The sequence below is a fragment of the Oryza glaberrima genome, chromosome 7 (genome assembly GCF_000147395.1).
Source record: "Oryza glaberrima chromosome 7, OglaRS2, whole genome shotgun sequence".
Lineage (NCBI taxonomy): Eukaryota > Viridiplantae > Streptophyta > Magnoliopsida > Poales > Poaceae > Oryza > Oryza glaberrima.
Window position 1 is genome coordinate 24,521,088 of NC_068332.1, and position 21,606 is coordinate 24,542,693.

Consider the following 21,606-nt stretch of genomic DNA (forward strand, 5'->3'; position numbering starts at 1 on the left):
GGGTTGTGTCTGTGCCGGTCCGACTAACCTCGGCCTAGGCACAGCCGGGCCTGAGCCGTGCCGCCCAGTTGACCAACTATAGATGAACGTGGTGTATGGCACCATCCTGCGGTTGATGGTCGGGATGGAGTGACAGGCCAGAGAGCACTACCATAGTCGGCAAGGTAGAGGGCACGCTCTGCAACCTTAATTGGTTCGACGCCAACATCAGGCAAATGGCCGACAAGTTACAATGGCAGGCTATAGCCGCGCCTCACCAGCCTGTTCCAGTATGAGCCGGAGATGCAAGCTGCCATGGTTGACTACCTCGACGAGTGCAGCTCGAGCTCGGCCAGAGGAGGAAGACGCGTCTGGCAAAAGGGCTCCACCAGAGACGCCACACTAGCATGCCTACGTGTCATGCCACGTAGTCGAAAGTGGTAAACTATGAAGAAACCTTCTCTCTCCGATGGCAAATCTGTAATAACAAACATAAAAGTAGTATTTGAAGAGTGGCGTTTTCTAAGAGTGGCAAATAATTAAATTTCCCGTCGTCAGTAGCCATGAGACGCCGTGGCTCTTCACAATCACATAACTTCCATCCTTTTTTCTACTGATGAGAAAGAAAATGACAAACTCCCTAATGCTAAAGATGGTGTTGGAGGGCAGCTGCTTCAATTTAGTGGCTACTATGGGCTGCATTAATTATCTACGAGATCAAGAACGTGATTCTCTTTTCTTTTGCTGTTTTCTCCTATCGTCCTCGAGCCAGTAATCGTGTGGCGCATGCTTTGGCAGCGTTGGGATGTAAACGCTCTCTGCATGCTAGTAGGCATGTAGACTTGGAGGGCCTAGTGGCTGGTAACTTATAAGTTAATGGTCCACTAAAAAACAAAGAAAAAAGAGAAACGTTTCCATGATTCCATCCTTCACCGAGTTCAATCCTCCTAAAATGCGTTGACGGCTTGACCGTTGCGAGTGGCGACGACAAATGATGAGCTGGATGAATTGCTGTAGAGATCAACTGGACAACATGGCAATCATTAAGACAAAATAAACAGTACGTATGATGGTGAAATTCGATGTCTTTTGTGCTTGTTGACTGACTGACAGTGACAGACCGTGAGACCGATGAGAGGTGAGATCGTCAGATCGATGTCCTGTGCCGTGAAGCAATGGCGTCGCGACTCGCGACTCGCGAGATCGATGCAAGAGCAGGATGTGGCGCTCACATGCTAAGATGCAGGGGCATGCAGCCATCTTTCGACTGGAACCTGGGCTTAGAAAACGTCCAACCCAATTCGTTCAAGATAATTGGAAATTGTTTACAGGTTACCAATCAAAACTTCCTACCGTTCTGATCATGTGAAGGAGGCGATCGGACCAGGCAAACTAGGGGAGTGGATTCTAACGAGGGGATATCCCCTCGTATACCTTTTTCTTCTAAATTCAATGTAAATAGTTGTGAAAAATTCTGAAAAAAAATTAACAATGTAGAGTATAATGATACCTACTACTACACCAAAATTCAAGTTCAAATTTGATCTACACATCAAGAAACAAAAAAGACAAATTTAGATATAAACAATACGCTACTATTCATACGTTGAATTTATCTTTTTATATCTCGGCGTGTGAGTTGAGTTTGGACTTAAAATTTTGTGGAGTTGTATATATGTGTTGTATGAATGTTGTCAAATTTTTCCAGAATTTTTCATAACCGTTTAAATGGTTTTTAAACAAACAAGGGAACATCCCCTCGAGGGATTAGAATAGTTTTCCAAAAGCTAGTGCTCGTCTCTATCTAACGTCTCTATCTAACATAGTTCTCTAACAATCGATCATCGATCAGCTGCTCCTTACGTTCTCAAATTAATGGAGAATGTTACCGCTCGGGCACCCGGTCTAGGGCCAACAGATCTGGCGCCACAATCCATACCCTCCATAGCACATTAGCTCTATTGTCTTTATAAGGTGGTGTTTAAATCTCCTGAAGATAAAGATTAAGTATTTCACGCAAAACGAGGTGGTAATAACATGTGATTAATTGAGTTTTAATTATTACAAACTTAAAAAATAGATTAATCTGATATTTTAGAACAACTTTCATATAGAAAGTTTTCGCACGAAATGCATTGTTTAGCTGTTTGAAAAGCGTGCAACTTTAATCCAAAATTTAATCTACCCCTTTCATAACATTCGAACGGGGCCTAAGAGCATCTCCAGCAGATATGCCATCCGAACATCCATCTCTAAAATAGCGGTTAGGAGAAGAAAAACGCCCTCCAGCAGATACTCCATCCCACCCTCCAAATTTAGCCATCCTCTATCCGGGAGAGAGAAAATGCCAAATTTGGAGTTCCTCTCTCCTCACTTCATCCCGCAACTGCCAGCATCCACACCAAACTCCCGCCCCCATCCGGATCAATGCCCCGTCCACCGCCGTTGTCGCAAGTCGGCCTTGCCCCATCTGATGGACTCGCCGGGAGGAGGGTGGAGAGAGAGGGAGAGGGGCATACCAGAAGGACAGCGTCGCCGTTTGAATCCGTGTCCGCCGGCCGCTGCATGCCTCCTCCGCGCCCGCCGGGTGCCGCCGCCACTTCCGCTTCCGCACCCGCCGGCCGCTGGCTGCCTCCATCCAGATCTCGCCATGGAGGGTGAAGGTAGAGAGAGGGAGAAGATGCGCCGGCCGCGACCCGCGCCACCGCGTCACCCGCGCCGCTGCTCATACGCTGCGCCGCCCCATCCCGACTCCGCCTTGCCCCGCCGCCTGTGCCATCCCGCTGCACACCCGCCGCCGCCCCCTCGCCTGCCCGACCGCCGCCGCCCCTCGCCCGCCCTACCACCGCCGCCTCCCGGCTGCACAGCCGCCGCTGCTCCTCGCCTGCCCGTCCGCCGCCGCCCCTCTCCTGAGCTCGATGCAAAGAAGTAGTACTAGTAGGAACAAAGAAGAAATAGTTGAGCTCGGTGCAGAGAAGTAGTTCTAATAGGAAAAAGAAGAAACAGTTGTGCAGTAGTACTAGTAGAGAATAAATATAGTAGTAGATGTTACTTGCATTGTTTTTATACTCATTTTAAATATACCAGTTAAAAATTATCCATTAAAAATATATCTGTTAAAATTTACTCATTTCGAAATATTATCGCGATAAATAACACCGTTAAATTAAGTCATTCAAAATATATCCCTTCAAATACACATGTAAAGTTAGTTGGAAGATATTACTAAAACATATAAAGATGTAATATGGAGGATGCAATTTGGATGATCTGCTGGAGTGAGAAGAGATATAGAAGATGAATCTTTTTGATGGCCATCCATATGGGAATATGGAGGATCAAATTTGGATGAGCTGTTGGGGATGCTCTAAGTCTACATATACTTAGTCTTCTCTTCTCCCACTCCCACATGTACTTCATCTTTATTTGCATGCAAGTTTTATATCGTAAAAGTTTAAACCATTTTTCCTTTAAAAATAATTACTCGATCTACAATTTGATTACACCATTATATTCATTGCAATTAATTTTTATAATAAAATCTCACACTATTATATTTTAATGAAAAAATTGAATGCCGTTTCACATGTTATAAAGAATTGTTTTAGTTCAGTGTACAAAATGTTTTAAAGAAATGCATCATTGAAAAAATATTGACTGCAACACCAGCAATCACTTCTATGAAACATTGAGTTCCAAGGATTCAAGGATTAAAAAAACAATATAAAAGATATATTATATTTGCAAACGCTTGATATTGTTGAAACATTTTTATATCATGTGTGAAACATTAAGTTATAATCATTGAAACATTATAATATTGACTGAAACATTCAAATAATACCATATGCAACATTTAACAAATTTAACTAGTGAAACATCATAGTTGAAACATTTATATAAAAGCAAGTGCAACATTTTTAAAAATTCATTAAAAAAGCTAACTATTTTTTTCAGCGGAATCTAACCATGTGTGATATTGTTATAAAAATTTAATTGTAATGAATTTAGAGGTTCAATAAGATTATAAATTGAATGATTATTTTATGAGCAAAAATATTTTGAAGTTTTTTTTTTTTACTAAATCACGGGGGGAGAGAGTCCCCACCTGAATATATTGAGCCAAATGATCTTACTCAGGGCAGGCTTCACCTACGCAAGCACATGTGCCCTGGAGGATACGAGAATAGAATACACCGGGAATACAAAGAGGAGAAAACAGATAAAGAGAAAAACCTCCCAGAAGATAACAATTGACGAGCAACACCTGCAAAATTACCCAACCGAACACCAAAACCTAAAGCTAACACCCTAGCTTGTCAACATCCATTTCCTCACACAGCCACAAGCATGCCGGAATAGAAGAAAGGCCAACGAAAAGCTGTGAAAGTCTAAGGCCACCCGCATGAAGCCATCAAGAAGCTAACTTGGTCTTTTTGCTTTTTGGATCAAAGCCCGTCGACGCCCTTTGGGGGAAGGAAGCCCCAGAGGAGGGAGGGCCACTGAAAGATGCGACCAAAGGCCACCCGCAATGAGTCTTCTTCAATTAGACTTAATCGAATTGCTTGTTAGATCAACATACTCCAACGCCCTTCAAGGGAAGGAAGCCTTAAAGGAGGGAGTGCCGCTGAACCTTGCGGTCGAGGACATCTCAAGGAAAAGGGTGGAGACGAGAAGGAGGTAGACAAAAGGGTAATGGCCAAGGGGGGAACTCGCAGATGAAAGAGCATCAACCGCGACCTCGGCGGAGGGCATAGGACATAGGCCAGCCAAGCTGCTGGAGGAGCACAGTTCCTGGAACAAACACCTGGACCAAATGTTGAGCATGCCGGAAATGAGAAGGTTTTGAGATGAGAATAGCACCAGCAAACCCAAGAACAATGGGAGAGGACCAGGTTTGGATCATGGAGGGAAGAGGGCACTAGGGGGAGGGGTAGGGGGGATGATTGCTGCAATGTGGGGGTGGGGTGGGGGGGCAGCTATGACAAGGCCGACGCAACAGCAGGGTTGGGGGGTTGCAACCGCGGTCTCCGCCGCCGGGCCGCGCCGAAGCCCACCGGCGGCGCCACAAGTCAACGCGCCGCAACCGCAGCCTCCGCCGCCGGGCCACGCCGAACCCCGCCGCCGGCGCCACTGGTCGACGCGCCGAAGCCTGCCGCCGGCGCCACTTGTCGACGTGCCACAACCGCGGCCTCCGCCGCTGGCACCACGGATCGACGCACCGCAACCGCGGCCTCCGCCGCCGGTCACCATGCGTCGGCCACCGCGGCCTCCGTCCCCTACAGGCGCCACGGATCGACGCACCGTCGCTGGACGCCACTGCAGCCTCCGCGCGCAACTCCAACGCCGTGCGCCGCCAGCCGCCTTCTCCGCCAGCCGCCAGACGCCACCTCCGCCTCCCGACAACGCCGCCCGGGAGCGGCTTACTCCGGCCAGATCCGGCGTGGAGGCGCCGGATCCACCCGCGGGGAGGCCGGATCCGGCCGTGGCGGCGCCGGATCCGCCGCCCCAACCTCGCGTTCTCGGGTCATCCTCCGCGGCAGCCGGCCATCCACGCACAGAGACGGGGCGCCATCGAGGCCATGCCTCGCCGCCGCCATCCCGGCTGGCCGCACGGAGCTCCGGCGGCGGCGAGGGGAGGGAGAGGAGGAGAGAGAGGCGGCGGCGGCGGCGCTAGGTTTCCCCCGAGTCGCCCGCGCGTGGGCGACGCGAGGGTCCTTCCAATTGGATTTTTCCTCCTGTCGCCATATTTTGAAGTTTAAAACCTTTTCTTAATATATCTCTTGGACAATGTATAGAGAGAAGCATACCTACCACCGTAAGTACATGCAACAGACGGCGGATATTTCCCTCTTTGTACGCCCGACGCAGAGTTCTCTCCCAAATTAGTACTTCGTTCACCAATAATTCATTAAAGTCAAACAGTTGACTGCAAAACTGGCAGTTAATATAATAATGACAGGTTCTCCGAAAATTCGATCGTTAACTACCTCTAGCTGTTTATCCGAGAATCCACCAACCAAAGTGCTGAATTATACAGAAATTGAAGATATATGCATAATACGATCTATGCTGACTGTACGAAGGCAAGTGCGTTCTTCCGCGCCAAGGACTCGTCGGCAGACATTGAACAGTATATATAGGAGAAAACATTACAGACGGCAGCTCAACTCCTTGTCCTTGCAGAGTAGTACCCTGTTTGAATGGGGCTAAAATTTTTCTTTTTTCCCTGCCATATCGAATGTTTGACACTAATTTAGAGTATTAAACATAAACTAATTATAAAATCCATTTCATCACCTTAGACTAATTCACGAGATGAATCTATTTAGCCTAATTAATTCATGATTAGTCTATGTGATGCTACAGTAAACATTTGCTAATTATGGATTAATTAGGCTTAAAAAATTCGTCTCACGAATTAGCTCTCATTTATATAATTAGTTTTCTTATTAGTTCCTCGATCCAAACACCACCTAAGTAGCCGTTGCTGTGAGAGTGTGAGACAACTGTTTCTTGTTGTGATCTTGTGGATTCGGCTGGCTGCATGTCTTGTTGGTGAGTAGTATTCCCTCCATCCCTAAATATTTGATGTTGTGATTTTTTTAAACATGTTTGACCGTTCGTATTATTAAAAAAATTTAAGTGATTATCGACGTTTGAGGTCACGACTACGGTATTTGCATGGTTTAAAGATCGTTTGTACAAGGGTATGTGCGAGATTGAGGTAAAAGATATGTACAATGATTTTTTATATAGGTTCGGGCCAAACATCCGATGTGACTTTAGTCCTTGTATCCAAACGCTACCTATACCGATCCAAAATTAGAAGTTTGGTTAAAATTGGAACGATGTAACGGAAAAGTTGAAAGTTTGTGTGTAGAAAAGTTTTGATGTGATGGAAAAGTTCGTATTTTGAAGAAAAATTTTACAACTAAACACGGCCCTTGTTCTGTGAATGGCTAAAAATACCTCCAAAGTCATGAGAACTGTAGCTCTCTAACTTTACGCATTTAAAGCCAGAGGATCTCATTCCCTCCCGCTCTCACTTGAGCTGCCCACTGGACTGTTGTGCTTCATTGGACTTGGTCCACTTGAGTAGGCAGCATGGCAAGGCCGTCTCCCGTTGAGGCGAGCAGTGGTCCGGTGATGGGAGACATCACCGGCGGCGGCGGAGAGCTTCGAGTCCAGATAGCGGCCAACTCCGGCTGGCAAGGTGGCAAGGTCGTCGGCGCCGCGCCTGAGAAGTGGCTGAATCGCTTCGTCCGCATGGTGGCGCTGATGGAGAGGACGGGCAACGCGCTCGGCACCCTGGCCTTCACCTGGGCTACCGTCGTCCTGCTCGGCGGCTACCCCACCGTGCTCGACTCTAAGAACGACTATTGGTTCACGACGGTCATCGTATTCATAGAAGCCGCAAGGTTTGCAACTACATTATGTACATGTGATTTTGTTTAGCGTATGTGTTAGAGTATTAGGTGAAAAGGAGCTAAGAGGGTTGAAAATTCATGAAAATCGTATCTAGAAATTTTATAAATGCATAAAAACATTACTTGAGTTAGATGTATATGAAATACATTCATACCAAATCTTAAATTTAAATTCAACTTTATTCGCGAGTAAAAAAAATATAAATTTCGGGTGAATAATGACATGCATGAACTATTCATCTGAAATTTATCGTTTTTGTTTTTTTTTTTCAAATGAAGTTGAGTTTGGACTTGAGATTTGTCGAGAATATATTTCATATCTTACACATATCTTAATTTCATGATTTTACAAAACTTTTACGTATGATTTTTACGAATTTTCAACAATCGACTCATTTTCACATGATATTTCTTTATGCGTGTTATACTACTAGCAGTACAACAGTACGGGATGTGATCACTGTTTTTTCTTTTCTTTTTTTTTTCAAGAGGACATGCATGGGTAAAAAAAATTCTCTTGAGAGAACTCTCATCTGTTCAAATTCAAATTTAATATGCACAAGTTAAAAAATAAAGGATAAATTTGACTGTAAATAGTGCACTTACTTGCGGGTTTAGTTATGCGTATGTTTGATTCATGGCCATTTCTAGCGGGTAGTTCTAATGGGCGATCGATCACCCTACCGATCTGGTAGCGATCGGGTAGCCTCCCCTCCTCCCCCTCCCTCCCTCCACCTCCTAGTTTCCTTTTTTGGTACCGTATTACTTTCTTATTTTAGTAAATTTATGCATCTAAAGTTTATACACTTCAAATTTACACATCTAAAGTTTAGAGACCAAAAGTTTATAAGTCAAAAGTTTATATATCCGATTCAAATTTGAATTTGAATTCAAATATTTTTTATATATAGTATTTCTATACATCTAAAGTTTATAGACCTAAAGTTTATAAGTCAAAAATTTATATATCCGATTTAAATTTGAATTTGAATTATATCCGATTCAAATTTGAATTTGAATTCAAATATTTTTCATATATAGTATTTCTATACATCTAAAGTTTATAGACCTAAAGTTTATAGACCTAAAGTTTATATACCTAAAATTTATATACTCGATTCAAATTTGAATTTGAATTATATCTGATTCAAATTTGAATTTGAATTCAAATATTTTCTATATATAGTATTTCTATACATCTAAAGTTTATACACCTAAAATTTATAGACCCAAAGTTTATAAGTCAAAAGTTTACATACCCGATTCAAATTTGAATTTGAATTCAAATTTTTTATATATAGTATTTCCATACATAAATTTTTCTAACTTTCTGTTTTTTAAAAAAAATTTTGTGGTGTACTATAGGAAGAGAAGAAGGGGAGGAAAAAGGGGAGAGGAGGGAGGAGTTTATTGAGTATAGGGGAGGGGCAAGGAGCGTGATCGCTGGGCGGATGGGGGAGGGATCACACGCCCATTAGGATTTCCAATTTCTAGCCGGCCTCTTTTTTTTTTTTTTGCAATGTTGCATTTCTTTTTACAACAAATTGGCTAGCCTTTATTTTGTTTGCTACTAAAGTTGCACTTGACATTTAAAACTAAGCCAAATAATTTGGCAAGGTAGTTTTTTCTTTCTACAAGCAAAACAAATAACAAATATTTTGTCAACGCCATTTTTTTTTTTGCTTGGTTGAGATTGGCTACAAACTTATCGTTCATATTGCCCCCCTCGGTTCTTACTTACTAGTTTCTACTCTACAGTGTTGTCATAGTATTATATGGTTTTGGTTTCATCCTTTTCTTTAATTACACCATACGCGTGCTTCAGGATGTTCAGCAGCGACAAATCCGATTACCAGTTGTTCTTCCGAGCACGAGGTGCTTTCAGATTCCTTGGTAGCAGTGGACTGATTGCAATCGTATTCTATTGGGATGCAAGGGCAATGCTGGGCATGTTTGCTTCGAACTGGCATGTCTGGGCACAAACGTTACTTTCAATCTTGTTAATACTAGTAGTACTTGCGATTGGCCAGTTTCTAAGAGCAGCTCGAAGACCGACAAGTAAGTTTAACTGGCTGTGGCCTGCGATCTCTGTATTGAGCCCCATGGTTGCAATCCTATTGCTAGCTTTTCCAATACATCGATATTACAACTGGCGAATGCACAAAATCATTTTCATAAATCCATTGACCTTATGGATACCGTACACCTTTCTCTCTGCGATTGTGCTCCTAGTAACGATCAGCAGGCTGTAGTTCCCAATTATCACAAACCTAGTGCACAGTGCTCTGGGCAGCAAGCATGCATTTTGGAGTAAGTTTATTCTAAATTCATGCATCTTTGCTGCGCCAGTGATACTGGTTGTCATGGTTGATCCAGACATTCGATTTACGATGATCTTGATCGATATATGTGCTGCAATCATACTGTCATTTGGCAACTTACATATCCCAGCAGCACTCGTGCGTGTCAGCCTCGCGGGGAAGCGCCTTGCAAAACATAACTACTTCGGTGTTGATGACCGACAAAATCTTGGTGAATCTCTAACCATCTTTTATAGCATGGTGCTTGGCCAAGGAATACTTTACATCGTTGCAGGCATACTGGAGGTCTTCTCGTTCATCCCTCAGAGAACCCTCGTCCGCTGTGGTGGATTCACAGGCCAATGGGGAGTTGAATCTGTCAATCTGTACTACACATACGCCTTCGAGAAAAACATGGAAGGAGGTGTATTTGCTGCAAAGAGGATCAGCCTCAGCAACTTTGCCATGGATTCTATAAATTCTGACTTGTCCAAGAAACAGCTGTATGGGATCCGGATGATGCACATTTTTCTGCAGAGAGATCCGACCAGGGCACAGCTACTGGAGAAATTGACCACTTCAACGCATACCATGGCTAGGTTAATCAGCATGCTGGGCTGAACTAGCAGAAATGATCATACAACTATCAGGTTATATGCCGCCAAGGTAACTGCCGAGCTTGCAAAGAGCCTCCGAGTTGTAGCTGTCCCTGGGACGATGTACCTTGTTTCTACACTCCTGGATACTGACAGAAAACCAAAAAGAAGACACCCGCTTCTGGATAAAGATGATGATCGAGATCCTTTATTTGTTGATACAGTAGAAAGTCAGGAGAAAAGCCAGGATGCAGCTGGTGATCAAGGGCAAAAACAAGGGTCAGCTGGGGACACTGATATCATGCTGAAAACACCAACCCGATCAACGCACATGAACAAATGTTGGGAGGGGATATCAGAGTGCTATTCAATTCACAAGGAGCAACCACTGACAGACGATGATCTTCTTCCTGCACTAGGCATGTCAATTGTTTATAGCTTTGCTGGTTGTGATCAAAATAACTCTGTGGAAATCGACAGAGTAACTGACCTGATCCCCAAAATCATTGGATTCACAAGCTTCACAAGTGCAACAGTGAATTCCGAAGCACAACAGAAGGTTCTCTTAAAGTCATCACTGAAGGTGTTGCAGAGGCTCACAAGCATTGAAGGAGAAATTGGCATAACACTAAGGCACAAGATATCAAAACATCCCTTCCTGTTGAGAAACCTTGCAGAGATCTTGGGTGACAACAGCATAACATCAGAATTAAGGAAGCTCGTGGCAGAAATCCTCAGAAACCTTGCCATTGACAGAGATGCAAGGCAGGAGATTGGGCAAATGCAGGTGCTCATTACCAGGCTAATGAAGGCATTCCTCAATTGCAACGGACCGTCTAGTACAAATGCTGATTGCTTGCTGCCAAAGGTCGCTGGGCAAGCACTGGCAATGCTAGCATCAGAAAATGTGGATAACTGCTTGGTTATGTCGAGGGAACCAGAGTTCATTAACAAACTAAGAAATATGATCCTAATCCATGATGATAATAAATACATATATGTTGCAGCAAGCTTGTTACGTAATCTATGCATGCATGCTCAACCCGAGCTCATGGAATCAGACCTAAAGGGACTATCTCACATCTTGCCAGCGGTAAGCCCTGATAATCTTGGTGTATAGCATTATTAGAGGTGTATAGCATGCTGTATCATTTGTACATTTGGTATCTGTTAGTTATTGTCAAAATTTATCTTTTCCTTTTTTTTCTTTTGTAAAAGTTGACATCTATTTACTACTTCCTCCGTTTCATATTATAAGACTTTCTAGCATTGCCCACATTTATATATATGTTAATGAATCTAGACATATATGTATGCCTAGATTCATTAACATCTATATAAATGTGGGCAATGCTAGAAAGTCTTATAATCTGAAACGGAGCTAGTACTAAACTATATAAGTATAACTACAGTTTGTCCAACTATGTTTATCATGCTACATGACATTGTTGATTCCACTACAGGTATTAGAAAGAATAATGGATGCTGAAGGGCCAGAACTAGAAATCCTCATTGGACTTAGTTCACAGATATGCAAAGTCCTTCCTGAAGAATTTTCCCAAGAGCTAGAGCACAGACAGATTAAGCGAAGATTCATTGAGAGGCTAGTGGACTTACTGAATGCAAACATGAAACCAAGTGCTCATTGCCCTGGGATCCGGAGGGTGATACTTGAGCAATCCATATACATGATGGAGTGCAATTCTCACTATGCCAATTGTTTCAATGAATACCAGATGATGGACGCACTGTCAATTGTAGAATTGACGTCCTCAAGGGCTGAGAACTACATGGTTTTCTTGGGTGACGCAGGCTTCATGGAATGCAGAAAACCTCTCTTGGCTCTAGTGGACAGGACAAAAGAGCTGATGGGTCGTCAGTGGCTGCAAGGCATCAACAGTGCCAACTGAAAAAAATATGTAAAATGATTTTGCATCTACAGTCAGAAGATCATGCATATTGTTAGTGCAGGGTAAATAAAGTGATTCTGCATTTACAGCCAGAAGACAACACATATTGCTAGAAAGAGCATACATTTACCTTTAAGATGATCAAAGGGTATTGTATCTGACCTCATTAACCTTGCACTGTAATCCATTTGCTACTGATGATTTATCCAATTATCATTTGTTGGAGTGGCCAAATTGCAACTCCTATCCCACTCCCACGTTCTAGCGTGGCATCGATTATTTCCATAAAATTTCTGTGGTTTATTCGACACCTGAAAATTGGGTTTTCTGCCCTATTGATTAACCCCATTCAATACAAGTCAGTACTCAGTAGCAGCCCATAACTCACCTACTATGGCTGAGAAATTCAGACCATGACAATGCGCAACTTATGGATTACAATATTCCTCTTTCTTGTTCTGTGGACAGAGCAACAATGTTGATTAATGTGAGCTCGACTCCTATTGGAGTTACAGGACAGAGCAACAAGCTTGATTAATGGATCACAGCACCAAGATCACACATGGCAAATCAAGCTCCATCCAAACCTCTCTTACCAGGCAGAATTGGAGTTACAGGAAATCCAGGGCATAATACAAGACCTAATGCCTCCGCAGACCAGAGAGAGCTCCTATACCCAAAAGCTCAAGTTTCCACTGCAAATGCTTATCAGCTCCTAACATACCACAGATCGCTTTGGAAGCCTGCCGAGTCAGTGGCTGCAAGGCATCAACAGTGCCTACTGAAAAAAATATATAAAATGATTTTGCATCTACAGTCAGAATAACATATTGTTAGTGCAGGGTAGACAAAGTGATTCTGCATTTACAGTCAGAAGACAACGCATGTTGCTAGAAAGAACATATATTTACCTTTAAGATGAGCAAAGGGTATTGTATCTGTACCTCATTAATCTTGCACTGTAATCTGTGTGTTGTTGATGATTTATCCAATTATCATTTGTTGGAGTGGCCATATTGCAACTCCTATCCCACGTTCTAGCTTGTTCCAGTTTTGGCATCGCCTATTTCCATAAAATCTGTGGTTTATTCGACACCAGAAAATTGGGTTTTCTAACCTAGTGATTAACCCCATTCAACACAAGTTACTATGGCTGAGAAATTCAGACCATGACAATGCCCAACTTATGGAGTACAATGCTCCACTTTCTTGTTCTGTGCACAAAGCAACAATGTTGATTAATGTGAGCTCGACTTAATTTAAGTCATGCGCCCATGTCAATGCAATATGATGCCAATATCAATGTGCCCCAATGCCTGATTTTTGTGGAGCACAGGGTTCTCAGATTCACATATACGTCTCTCATATTGAGACCAAAACTACGGTGCATTGAGTTTCTGCAACCCGATTAACCACTAAACTAGTATAATCGAACAAGGCCCGGCGAAAAAAGTATAATCGAACAACACTTCCAAAGTTTCCACATCCCTAAGCACAACAATCGATTCCAGCATAACCATGATTCTCTCTATTTTCTTCAACGCAAATATAACCATGATTAGAACTCAACCGAATTACCAAAGCAACGAGAAATGAAAAAACATCAGTTTCATTGCCAAGCGAAGAGGATCCTATTTGGGATTCGGAAAAAAGTGGGGGAGGGGAGCAACCGTTGGGGAATGGCATGGATGGTTCCCTCTCCCTCGCCGCGTCGGCTTCCCCTGCCCCGCCGCCCAGCCGGCACCGTCGCGACGAGCTGCTCGCCTCGCCTCGCTGCGCCGCGCCGCCGCCGCCCGTCGCCCTCGTTGTTAGTCGGTGAAGCAGCCCGCAGGGAGAGGCATTTGCCCGGACCGTACGAAGTAGACAGAGGTAGGTGCCAGGCCATGGGGCATGGCTAGTGTACACAGTAGATGGGCCTACCAGGTAATTGGGCTGGTTCCGAACAATGGAAATAGGGACTATCTAAACTTCCATACACCACAATTTTTTTTTTTTAAAAAAGCCTTCCAAATGTAGCTATATTTGTAATATAATTCTACCATAACTATTCTATAAATACAATATAATACAACTTTCTACATAAGTTATATAGATGTTACAATTAGTTTATTAGTTACAGTGTAATTTCAATATACTCCCTCCATCTATTTTTGATAGTTATATTTCCAAATCTGAAAATTTTATTTTTGATAGGCATATTTCAACCTATCCTCTTAATGACTTTCTCGGATTTAATGCGTGACTCTCCATTCTTCCACACAAGATTCGCTGCATGGGCATCGAGAAATGTAAATATTAATGAATCGCTTGTTTACGAAGAATAACTAGTAGCATGTTTAAATGGATGATAAGTAGAATTACTTATTCTTGGTCTGTGTGCCAAGATGAAATATGACTATCAAAAGTAGATGGAGGGAGTATATAGTTAGAGTACACTATACTGCAGTTACATCTAAAAGTATTTTACCGAAAAAAAACCTATGGTATTTTTTAAGAAATTCCCACGAAATATTAGAGTGAATGTTTGGACCAGTTTTAAATTGGGAACGTAAAGAAACAGATGAAAACTTCAACATACAAAAACAGATGTTTTGAGGTAAACAATGATATATGATGATCTTTTTCCTTCACGTGTACTCAAATTTTATAATTCCAACTACAAGAAAAAAGTTAACCTCTTGGAAAAAAAATACCACTTTACAAGAAATAATAATCGATATTATGCCATTTTTGAAATATTTCCTATGTTGGTGAGCTTTATCTATCTTTTGCCAATAATCATTTTCTCCATGCTCATGCGCACAGCGAGCTTGAACAATAGTGCAAAACACAAGGACTCTTCGAATCGCAGGAATGGAAAAACGAAGGAAAAAATAAACTATAATTGTAATATGAATGTAAGTGTAAAATAGATGGTTGAAAAACACATGAATGATTGTTTGATTGAACAACAGAAAAACACACAGGAATCGGATGAGAGAGCTCAAAGAATTTTTTTCAAGAGGTTGGCCTCTTGCTAACTTTCATCCAAAATCATTACTCATTTGATAGGAGTTTTAAAGGATATTATAGGATCCAATCCCTTGTTTCAAAGGGCTTTATATGAATTTTTTCATAGGATTATAATCTCAATTTTTTATTTATTTTTCCTACAAACCAAGGGGTTCCCTAAGGAGGCGGTGCACCGTGGCTTTGACCTTCTTGACTTCGCATGGCCTGGGTTCGCAGTGGTGGCGCGTCGCCGATGTTGGCATAACCCACCATGACAGAGAAAGAGAACAAGCCTGGGTATTTTCGTCAGCCGCAAAGAAAAACAAGACAAAATTCATTTTAATTGAGAAAAAATGGCATTGTAACAACTTGCCCCTAGTTGAAAATAAAATTTTAACGAAACCACTTTTGAGAGTGACATTCCAGTGAAACCTTATTTTTGCAATGGTAAAATCTAAATTTTCTTGGACTCGATCGTCGCGGCCGGCATTGAGCTAGCTAGTTGTTAATTAACGATTTAACGTTACAGGTAACCCTTCAACTCCCTCCCGCGCCTCTAACTTGAGAAGATATGCAAAACGTGGTGAGCTATTAGCGCATGATTAATTGAGTATTAATTATTTTAAATTTTAAAAATAAATTAATATGATTTTTTAAAGCAACTTAAAAAAAACATACCGTTTGGTAGTTTGGTTAGCTTGCGCACGAAGACCGAGGTGCTTTCTCTCCCAATCACCCACCAACGAACGGAGCTGTACATCCATCTCTTACGTCGGCTTCCTGAGTTGTCGAAACCGACAGACCGATCATGCTGCGGCACTGATACAGTGCAGTAGACGACGACACACTTGACACTTGCGAGCTGTGGATGTGGTTTACCGCGTCGATCTTCTGTTTCCATACACCGATTGATTGCGCTCTTCCCAACTGGGCCTACAAATGTCTTCTCTAGGCGTCATGTTTTTGGTACATATACAGGAGTATCGGCTCAATTTGTTTGGGTTGCTCTACAAATGTGCTGAGGCTTGTGGTTCCTTCAGGCTCGCTGATTACCTGGTTAATTAGCATGATGGCCGCCGACGGCAGCGTTGTCGCTGAGCACCGGATACAGATGCCAGCCGTGGCATCGGAGTCGGGACAAGCTGATCATAAGGCGGACGCCGCGGCGCCGGAGAAGTGGCTGAACTACTTCGTTCGCTTGCTCGCTGTGATCGAAAGCGTGGGCAACGCCTTGGGCACGCTGGCCTTCACCTGGGGCACCGTCGTCCTGCTGGGTGGCTACCCGTCCAATCTGATCAAGCACGATTTTGTTTTTGCGACTGCGATAATTTTCCTAGAAGCCACGAGATATGTATATATGCAGAGAAATTTTATAGTACTTCAAAAAGTACATCGAGTTACTTAAATTTTATACTAAACTTTTTTATATCTCGTGCTACTTGGTATTTAGAAGTATCAAATTTTACATTAAAGCGTGGTACCTCCTGGTACTATTTTAAGGATGGTAAAATTAATGTAATGTCTCTTGGTTTTGGCATGTTTGGCTGAAAAGAATTTGGATAGATGGAATTTCATTTCTATTACATTGATAATCTTCTGCAATTAGCTTTTTTTTTTCCTGTTTGGATGCCACCCGAAATTGAAAGCTTGCACTAGGGTTGCGTTCGTTTCTCCAACAAGACTTATTAGTTGAAATTTTGGATATTCGTGGCACGTCTTTTAAACTACTAAACGGTGTGTTTCGTGCGAAAATTTTCTATAAAATGCGTCTTTTTAATAATTAAATCATACTAGATTAACTTATTCTGAGACAGAGGGAGTATAGCTGTATCGCATGGATGCGGTGGCCTCACTCCCTGTTTATATGGCCGCCTACGGTAGTCTTCCTACGTAGTAGTAGTGGGATCACATCATTGCGCTTATACTTATGTTTATTTGCAATCAAAAAATAATTATGGGCAAAACTTTTTTTTTTGTTTGTGTTAATCGCACTGGCATATATCATACAGGATGTTCAGCCGCAACAACAGACTCGATTACCAGTTGTTCTTCCGCACGAGAGGTGCTTTCAACCCTACTGCTGGCTGGAAGGAATTGATCGTGGTTGCATGCATATCCAACGGTCTGCTCTGCACGGCTTATTGGAGCAATATTTTATCAGATCCGTTTTCGATTGCTATGGTGATATTACTAGTAGCTATTGTCCAGTTTTTACGTTCAGCAGCTTCAAAACTGCTCACATGCAATCCAATGCGACGTGCTATATCATTATTGAGCCCCATGGTTGCAATCCTACTGCTAAGTCCCTTTGTAGCAGGACTCTATATTGATCCCCCATCGATCATTTCCAAGAAGACAATGGCTAAATGGATGATAAAGTACGTAGTGCTGCTTGTATTGATGCTCCTGCTGACGATCAGCAGACTCCAGTTCCCAAGAATTCTTGGCAGCAAACAAGAATTTTGGTGTCAATTTACCATGAAGTTTTGCATAGTAATTGCTTCGATCATAATGCCTGTGCTTATTATGACTGGTAAAAGCAATCGACATGTTGTCATCATGCTGGCAGCGCTTGCTTTAGTGTTAGTATTATTTAGAAACTTACAGATTCCAGCAGCGACTGTCCGTGTCGCGCTTGCGCTGTTGCGCCTTGTACCACAAAACTACTACGGTGACGACGAGCCTATTGACGAGCTACATCTCTGAACATCTTCTATGGGATGGTGCTTGGCCAAGGGATTCTCTACATTGCAGCCTGTATCTTTGAAGTCTTCTCATTTATCCCTCGGAGATTTCTAATCCGCCATGGTGGATTTGGAGGTCAGTGGGGGGTGGCATCTATCAATTTGTATTACGCATACGCCTTTGAGAAATACATGGAAGGAGGTGTACTTGCTCCAAAGAAGATCAGCCTCATCACCTTTGCAATGGATTCCCTCAACTCAGACTCACCCAAGATGCAGCTCTATGGCGTCCAGATGCTGCATATCTTTCTGCAAAGGGAACCGGCCAAGGAACGGCTCATAGCAAAGCTCATCACCTCTACCAAGACCATGGCCAGGTTAATCAGCATGTTGGGTTGGACTGGCAGAAATGACCATATAACTATCAGGCTGTATGCTGCCAAGGTCTCTGCCGAGCTTGCAAAGAGCCTCCGAGTTGTAACTATCCCTGGGACATTGCAGCTTGCATCTACTCTTCTGGATACTGATGGAAAGCCAAAAAGAGGACACCCACTTCTGGATGCAGATGATGATCGAGATCCTTTTGTTGATACAGCAGAAAGACAAGAGAACAGACAAGATGCAGCTGGTGATCAAGGACAAAGACAAGGGTCAATTGGGGACACTGATAACCTGCTGGAAACACCAACCCAATCGAAGCAGATCAACGACCAAAGATACATACCTAGTATTTGGCAGAAAATAATAGCCTACTGGTCAATTCCCAAAGAGCAGCCATTGACATACGATGATCTTCTCCCTGCACTAGGCATGTCAATCATTTATAGCCTTGCTGGTTGTGATCAAAATAACTGTGTGGAAATCGACAAAGTAACTGACCTGATCCCAAAAATCATTGGATTCACAAGCTTCAGAAGCGCAGCGTTAAATTCCGAAGCACAACAGAAGGTTCTCTTAAAGTCATCACTGCAGGTGCTGCAGAGGCTTACAAGCATTGAAGGGGAAATCGGCATAACACTGCGGTACAAGATATCAAAACATCCCTTCCTGTTGAGAAACCTTGCAGAGATCTTGGAAGACGACAACAGCAATCAAGAACTAAGGAAGCTCGTGGCAGGAATCCTCAGAAACCTTGCCATTGACACAGAAACAAGGCAGCAGATTGGACAAATGCAAGTGCTCATTACCAGGCTGATCAAAGCATTACTCGATTCAAACGGACCATCTAGTTCAAATGTTGATTGCTTGCTGCCAAAAGTCGCTGGGCAAGCTCTGGTAATGCTGTCATTAGAAAATTCACATAACTGCTTCGCTATATTGAAGGAACCAGAGTTCATTAATAAACTAAAAAATATGATATTAATCCATGATGATAAATACATATATGTGGCAGCGAGCCTGATGCGTAATATGTGCCTGCATGCTCAACCCGAGCTCACAGAATTAGACCTAAAGGAACTATCTCACAGCTTGCGAGAGGTGAGCCCTGCTAATCCATACTACAAGTGCAATATAGAGGTGTATAGCATGTTGTAACATTTGTGCATTTGCTGTATATTAGTTTTTGCCAAGTTTTATCATTTTTTTAAAAGAAAAGGGCATTTATTTACCAGAAAACTATATGAGTATAACTATAGTTTGTACAACTATGTTTATCATGTTACATGACATTGCTGGTTCCATTACAGGTGTTGGAAAGAATAATGGACGCTGAAGGGGCAGAACTAGAAATCCTCATTGGCCTTAGTTCACAGATATGCAAACTCATTCCTGAAGAATTTGCCCAAGAGCTGGAGCATGGACAGATTAAGCGAAGATTCATTAAGAGGCTAGTAAATGCACTGAATGCAAACATGAAACCAAGTGCTCACTGTCCTGGGATTAGGAGGGTGATACTTGAGCAATCCATATACATGATGGAGTGCAATTCTCGCTATGCCAATTGTTTCAATGAATACCGGATGATGGACGCACTGTTGATGGTAGAAAAAACACCCTCAAGGGCTGAGAAGTACATGGTTTTCTTGGGTGAAGCAGGCTTCATGGAATGCAGCACACCTCTCTTTGCTCTAGTGGACAGGGCAAAAGAACTGATGGGTCGTCAGTGGTTGCAATACATCAACAGTGCCAACTGAAAAAAAAAATGCAAGATGATTTTGCATTTGCATTCAGAAGACCATGCATATTGTTAGTACAGGGTAAAAAAGTGATTGTGCATATGACATTTCTAGAAAGAACATAGATTTTCCTTTGAGATGAGCAAAGGCTATTTGTATCTGTACCTCATTAGACATGCACCGTAATCTATTTGCTATTGCAATTATCATTTGTTAGAGTGGACAATGCTTAATTGATTAAAGATGCTTGAGGTACTTGCAATTCCTACGCAACGTACTAGCGTGTTCCAGTTTTGGCATCGATTAATTTCGTAAAATTTGTTGTTTATTTGACGCCTGAAAAATGAGTTTCCTGCCCTAGTAATTAGCCCAATTCAACACTATGGTTGAGAAATTCAGACCATGACAATGCGCAACTTACGGAAACAGTGTTCCTCTCTCTTGTTTTCTGCACAGAGAGAAAAAAAATGCTAATTAATGGGAGCTCAACTGTTATTCAAGTCTCGTGCCCATGTCAATGCATTATGCATGCCATGCTGCCTGATTTTTGTTAGGCACATGGTTTTCAAATTCACACGCACGTCCCTCGTATTGAGACCACAACTGCAGACTACAGTGCATTGAGTTTCTGCAACTCACATTGCGATTAACCAGTAATAATAAACTAGTAATTGAAGAATACTCCCAACTCCCAAGTTTCCACATCCCTAAGCGGCTAAGCAGAACACTCGATTCCAGTATAACCATGATCTTCTCTCTTCTTTCTAACATAAGTATAAGTGTATAACCATGACTAGAACTGAATCGAATCACCAAAGCAACGGAAAGAAAAAGCTAATCCGTTTGAGTTTCCTTGCCAAGCGAAGAGAACCCTAGAAGGGATTCGGAAAAAAAAAAAAAAGGGGGAGACAGATCACCCGTTGAGGAATGGCCTAGAGGGTTTCCTCTCCCTCTAGGTCTCTAGCTATGAACAATACTTTGCCCTGCAATGACAATAGATGTGCATACAACTGTCTTCTTCTTATGTCCAAAAATCAACAAAAGCGAATGTTTCAGGTGATTTCTACTCTAGGTCTCTAGCTACCTGCCTCAAAGCGGCATCACACAGTTCTGGTGCGAATTGGTACAGTAAAATTATCTGTTGTTTGGTACTCTACGAACTAAAACAATACCCGACACCTCATTGTCACCCACAGTCATTGTAATTGGCTGCTGAACACTTAAAAACCAGTACTAAATCCCAAGATCCCAGCGAGGAAATTAAAGTCGAGTAGAAGCACTAAGTTGCAAGCCCTAGACGTGGGCAGCCAAGCCTCTACCAGTGGTGCCGCAGGCCGGCGCTCCGAGGGCCTCCAGGGTGGGCAAGTCCGGCGGCGGAGCAAGGAACGCGGGAAGAGATGGGAGGCGACAAGGTAAATGGGTAATGCTACCTGCTGCACTGCACTCCGGGGGAAGGGGGGGGGGGCGAGGCCGAGCTGCTCGTTGCCCTGCTCCGAAGCGGCTCCTTCGCGCGGCCGCCGCCGACCGGTTTCCGGCCGCTGCCCGCCGCCGTTGGGGACGGGGCGCCACGACAACCCTACCCGCAGTTTTCGCACGCCC

At 42.9% G+C, this 21,606-nt stretch overlaps 2 pseudogenes; both read left to right on the top strand.

Annotated features, from left to right (window-relative positions):
- Positions 1 to 7,086: 7,086 nt before the first annotated feature.
- On the top strand, positions 7,087 to 12,335 carry LOC127780331 (uncharacterized; annotated as a pseudogene).
- Positions 12,336 to 16,272: 3,937 nt separating this feature from the next.
- LOC127780059 (uncharacterized) lies at positions 16,273 to 20,415 on the top strand (annotated as a pseudogene).
- Positions 20,416 to 21,606: the final 1,191 nt, after the last annotated feature.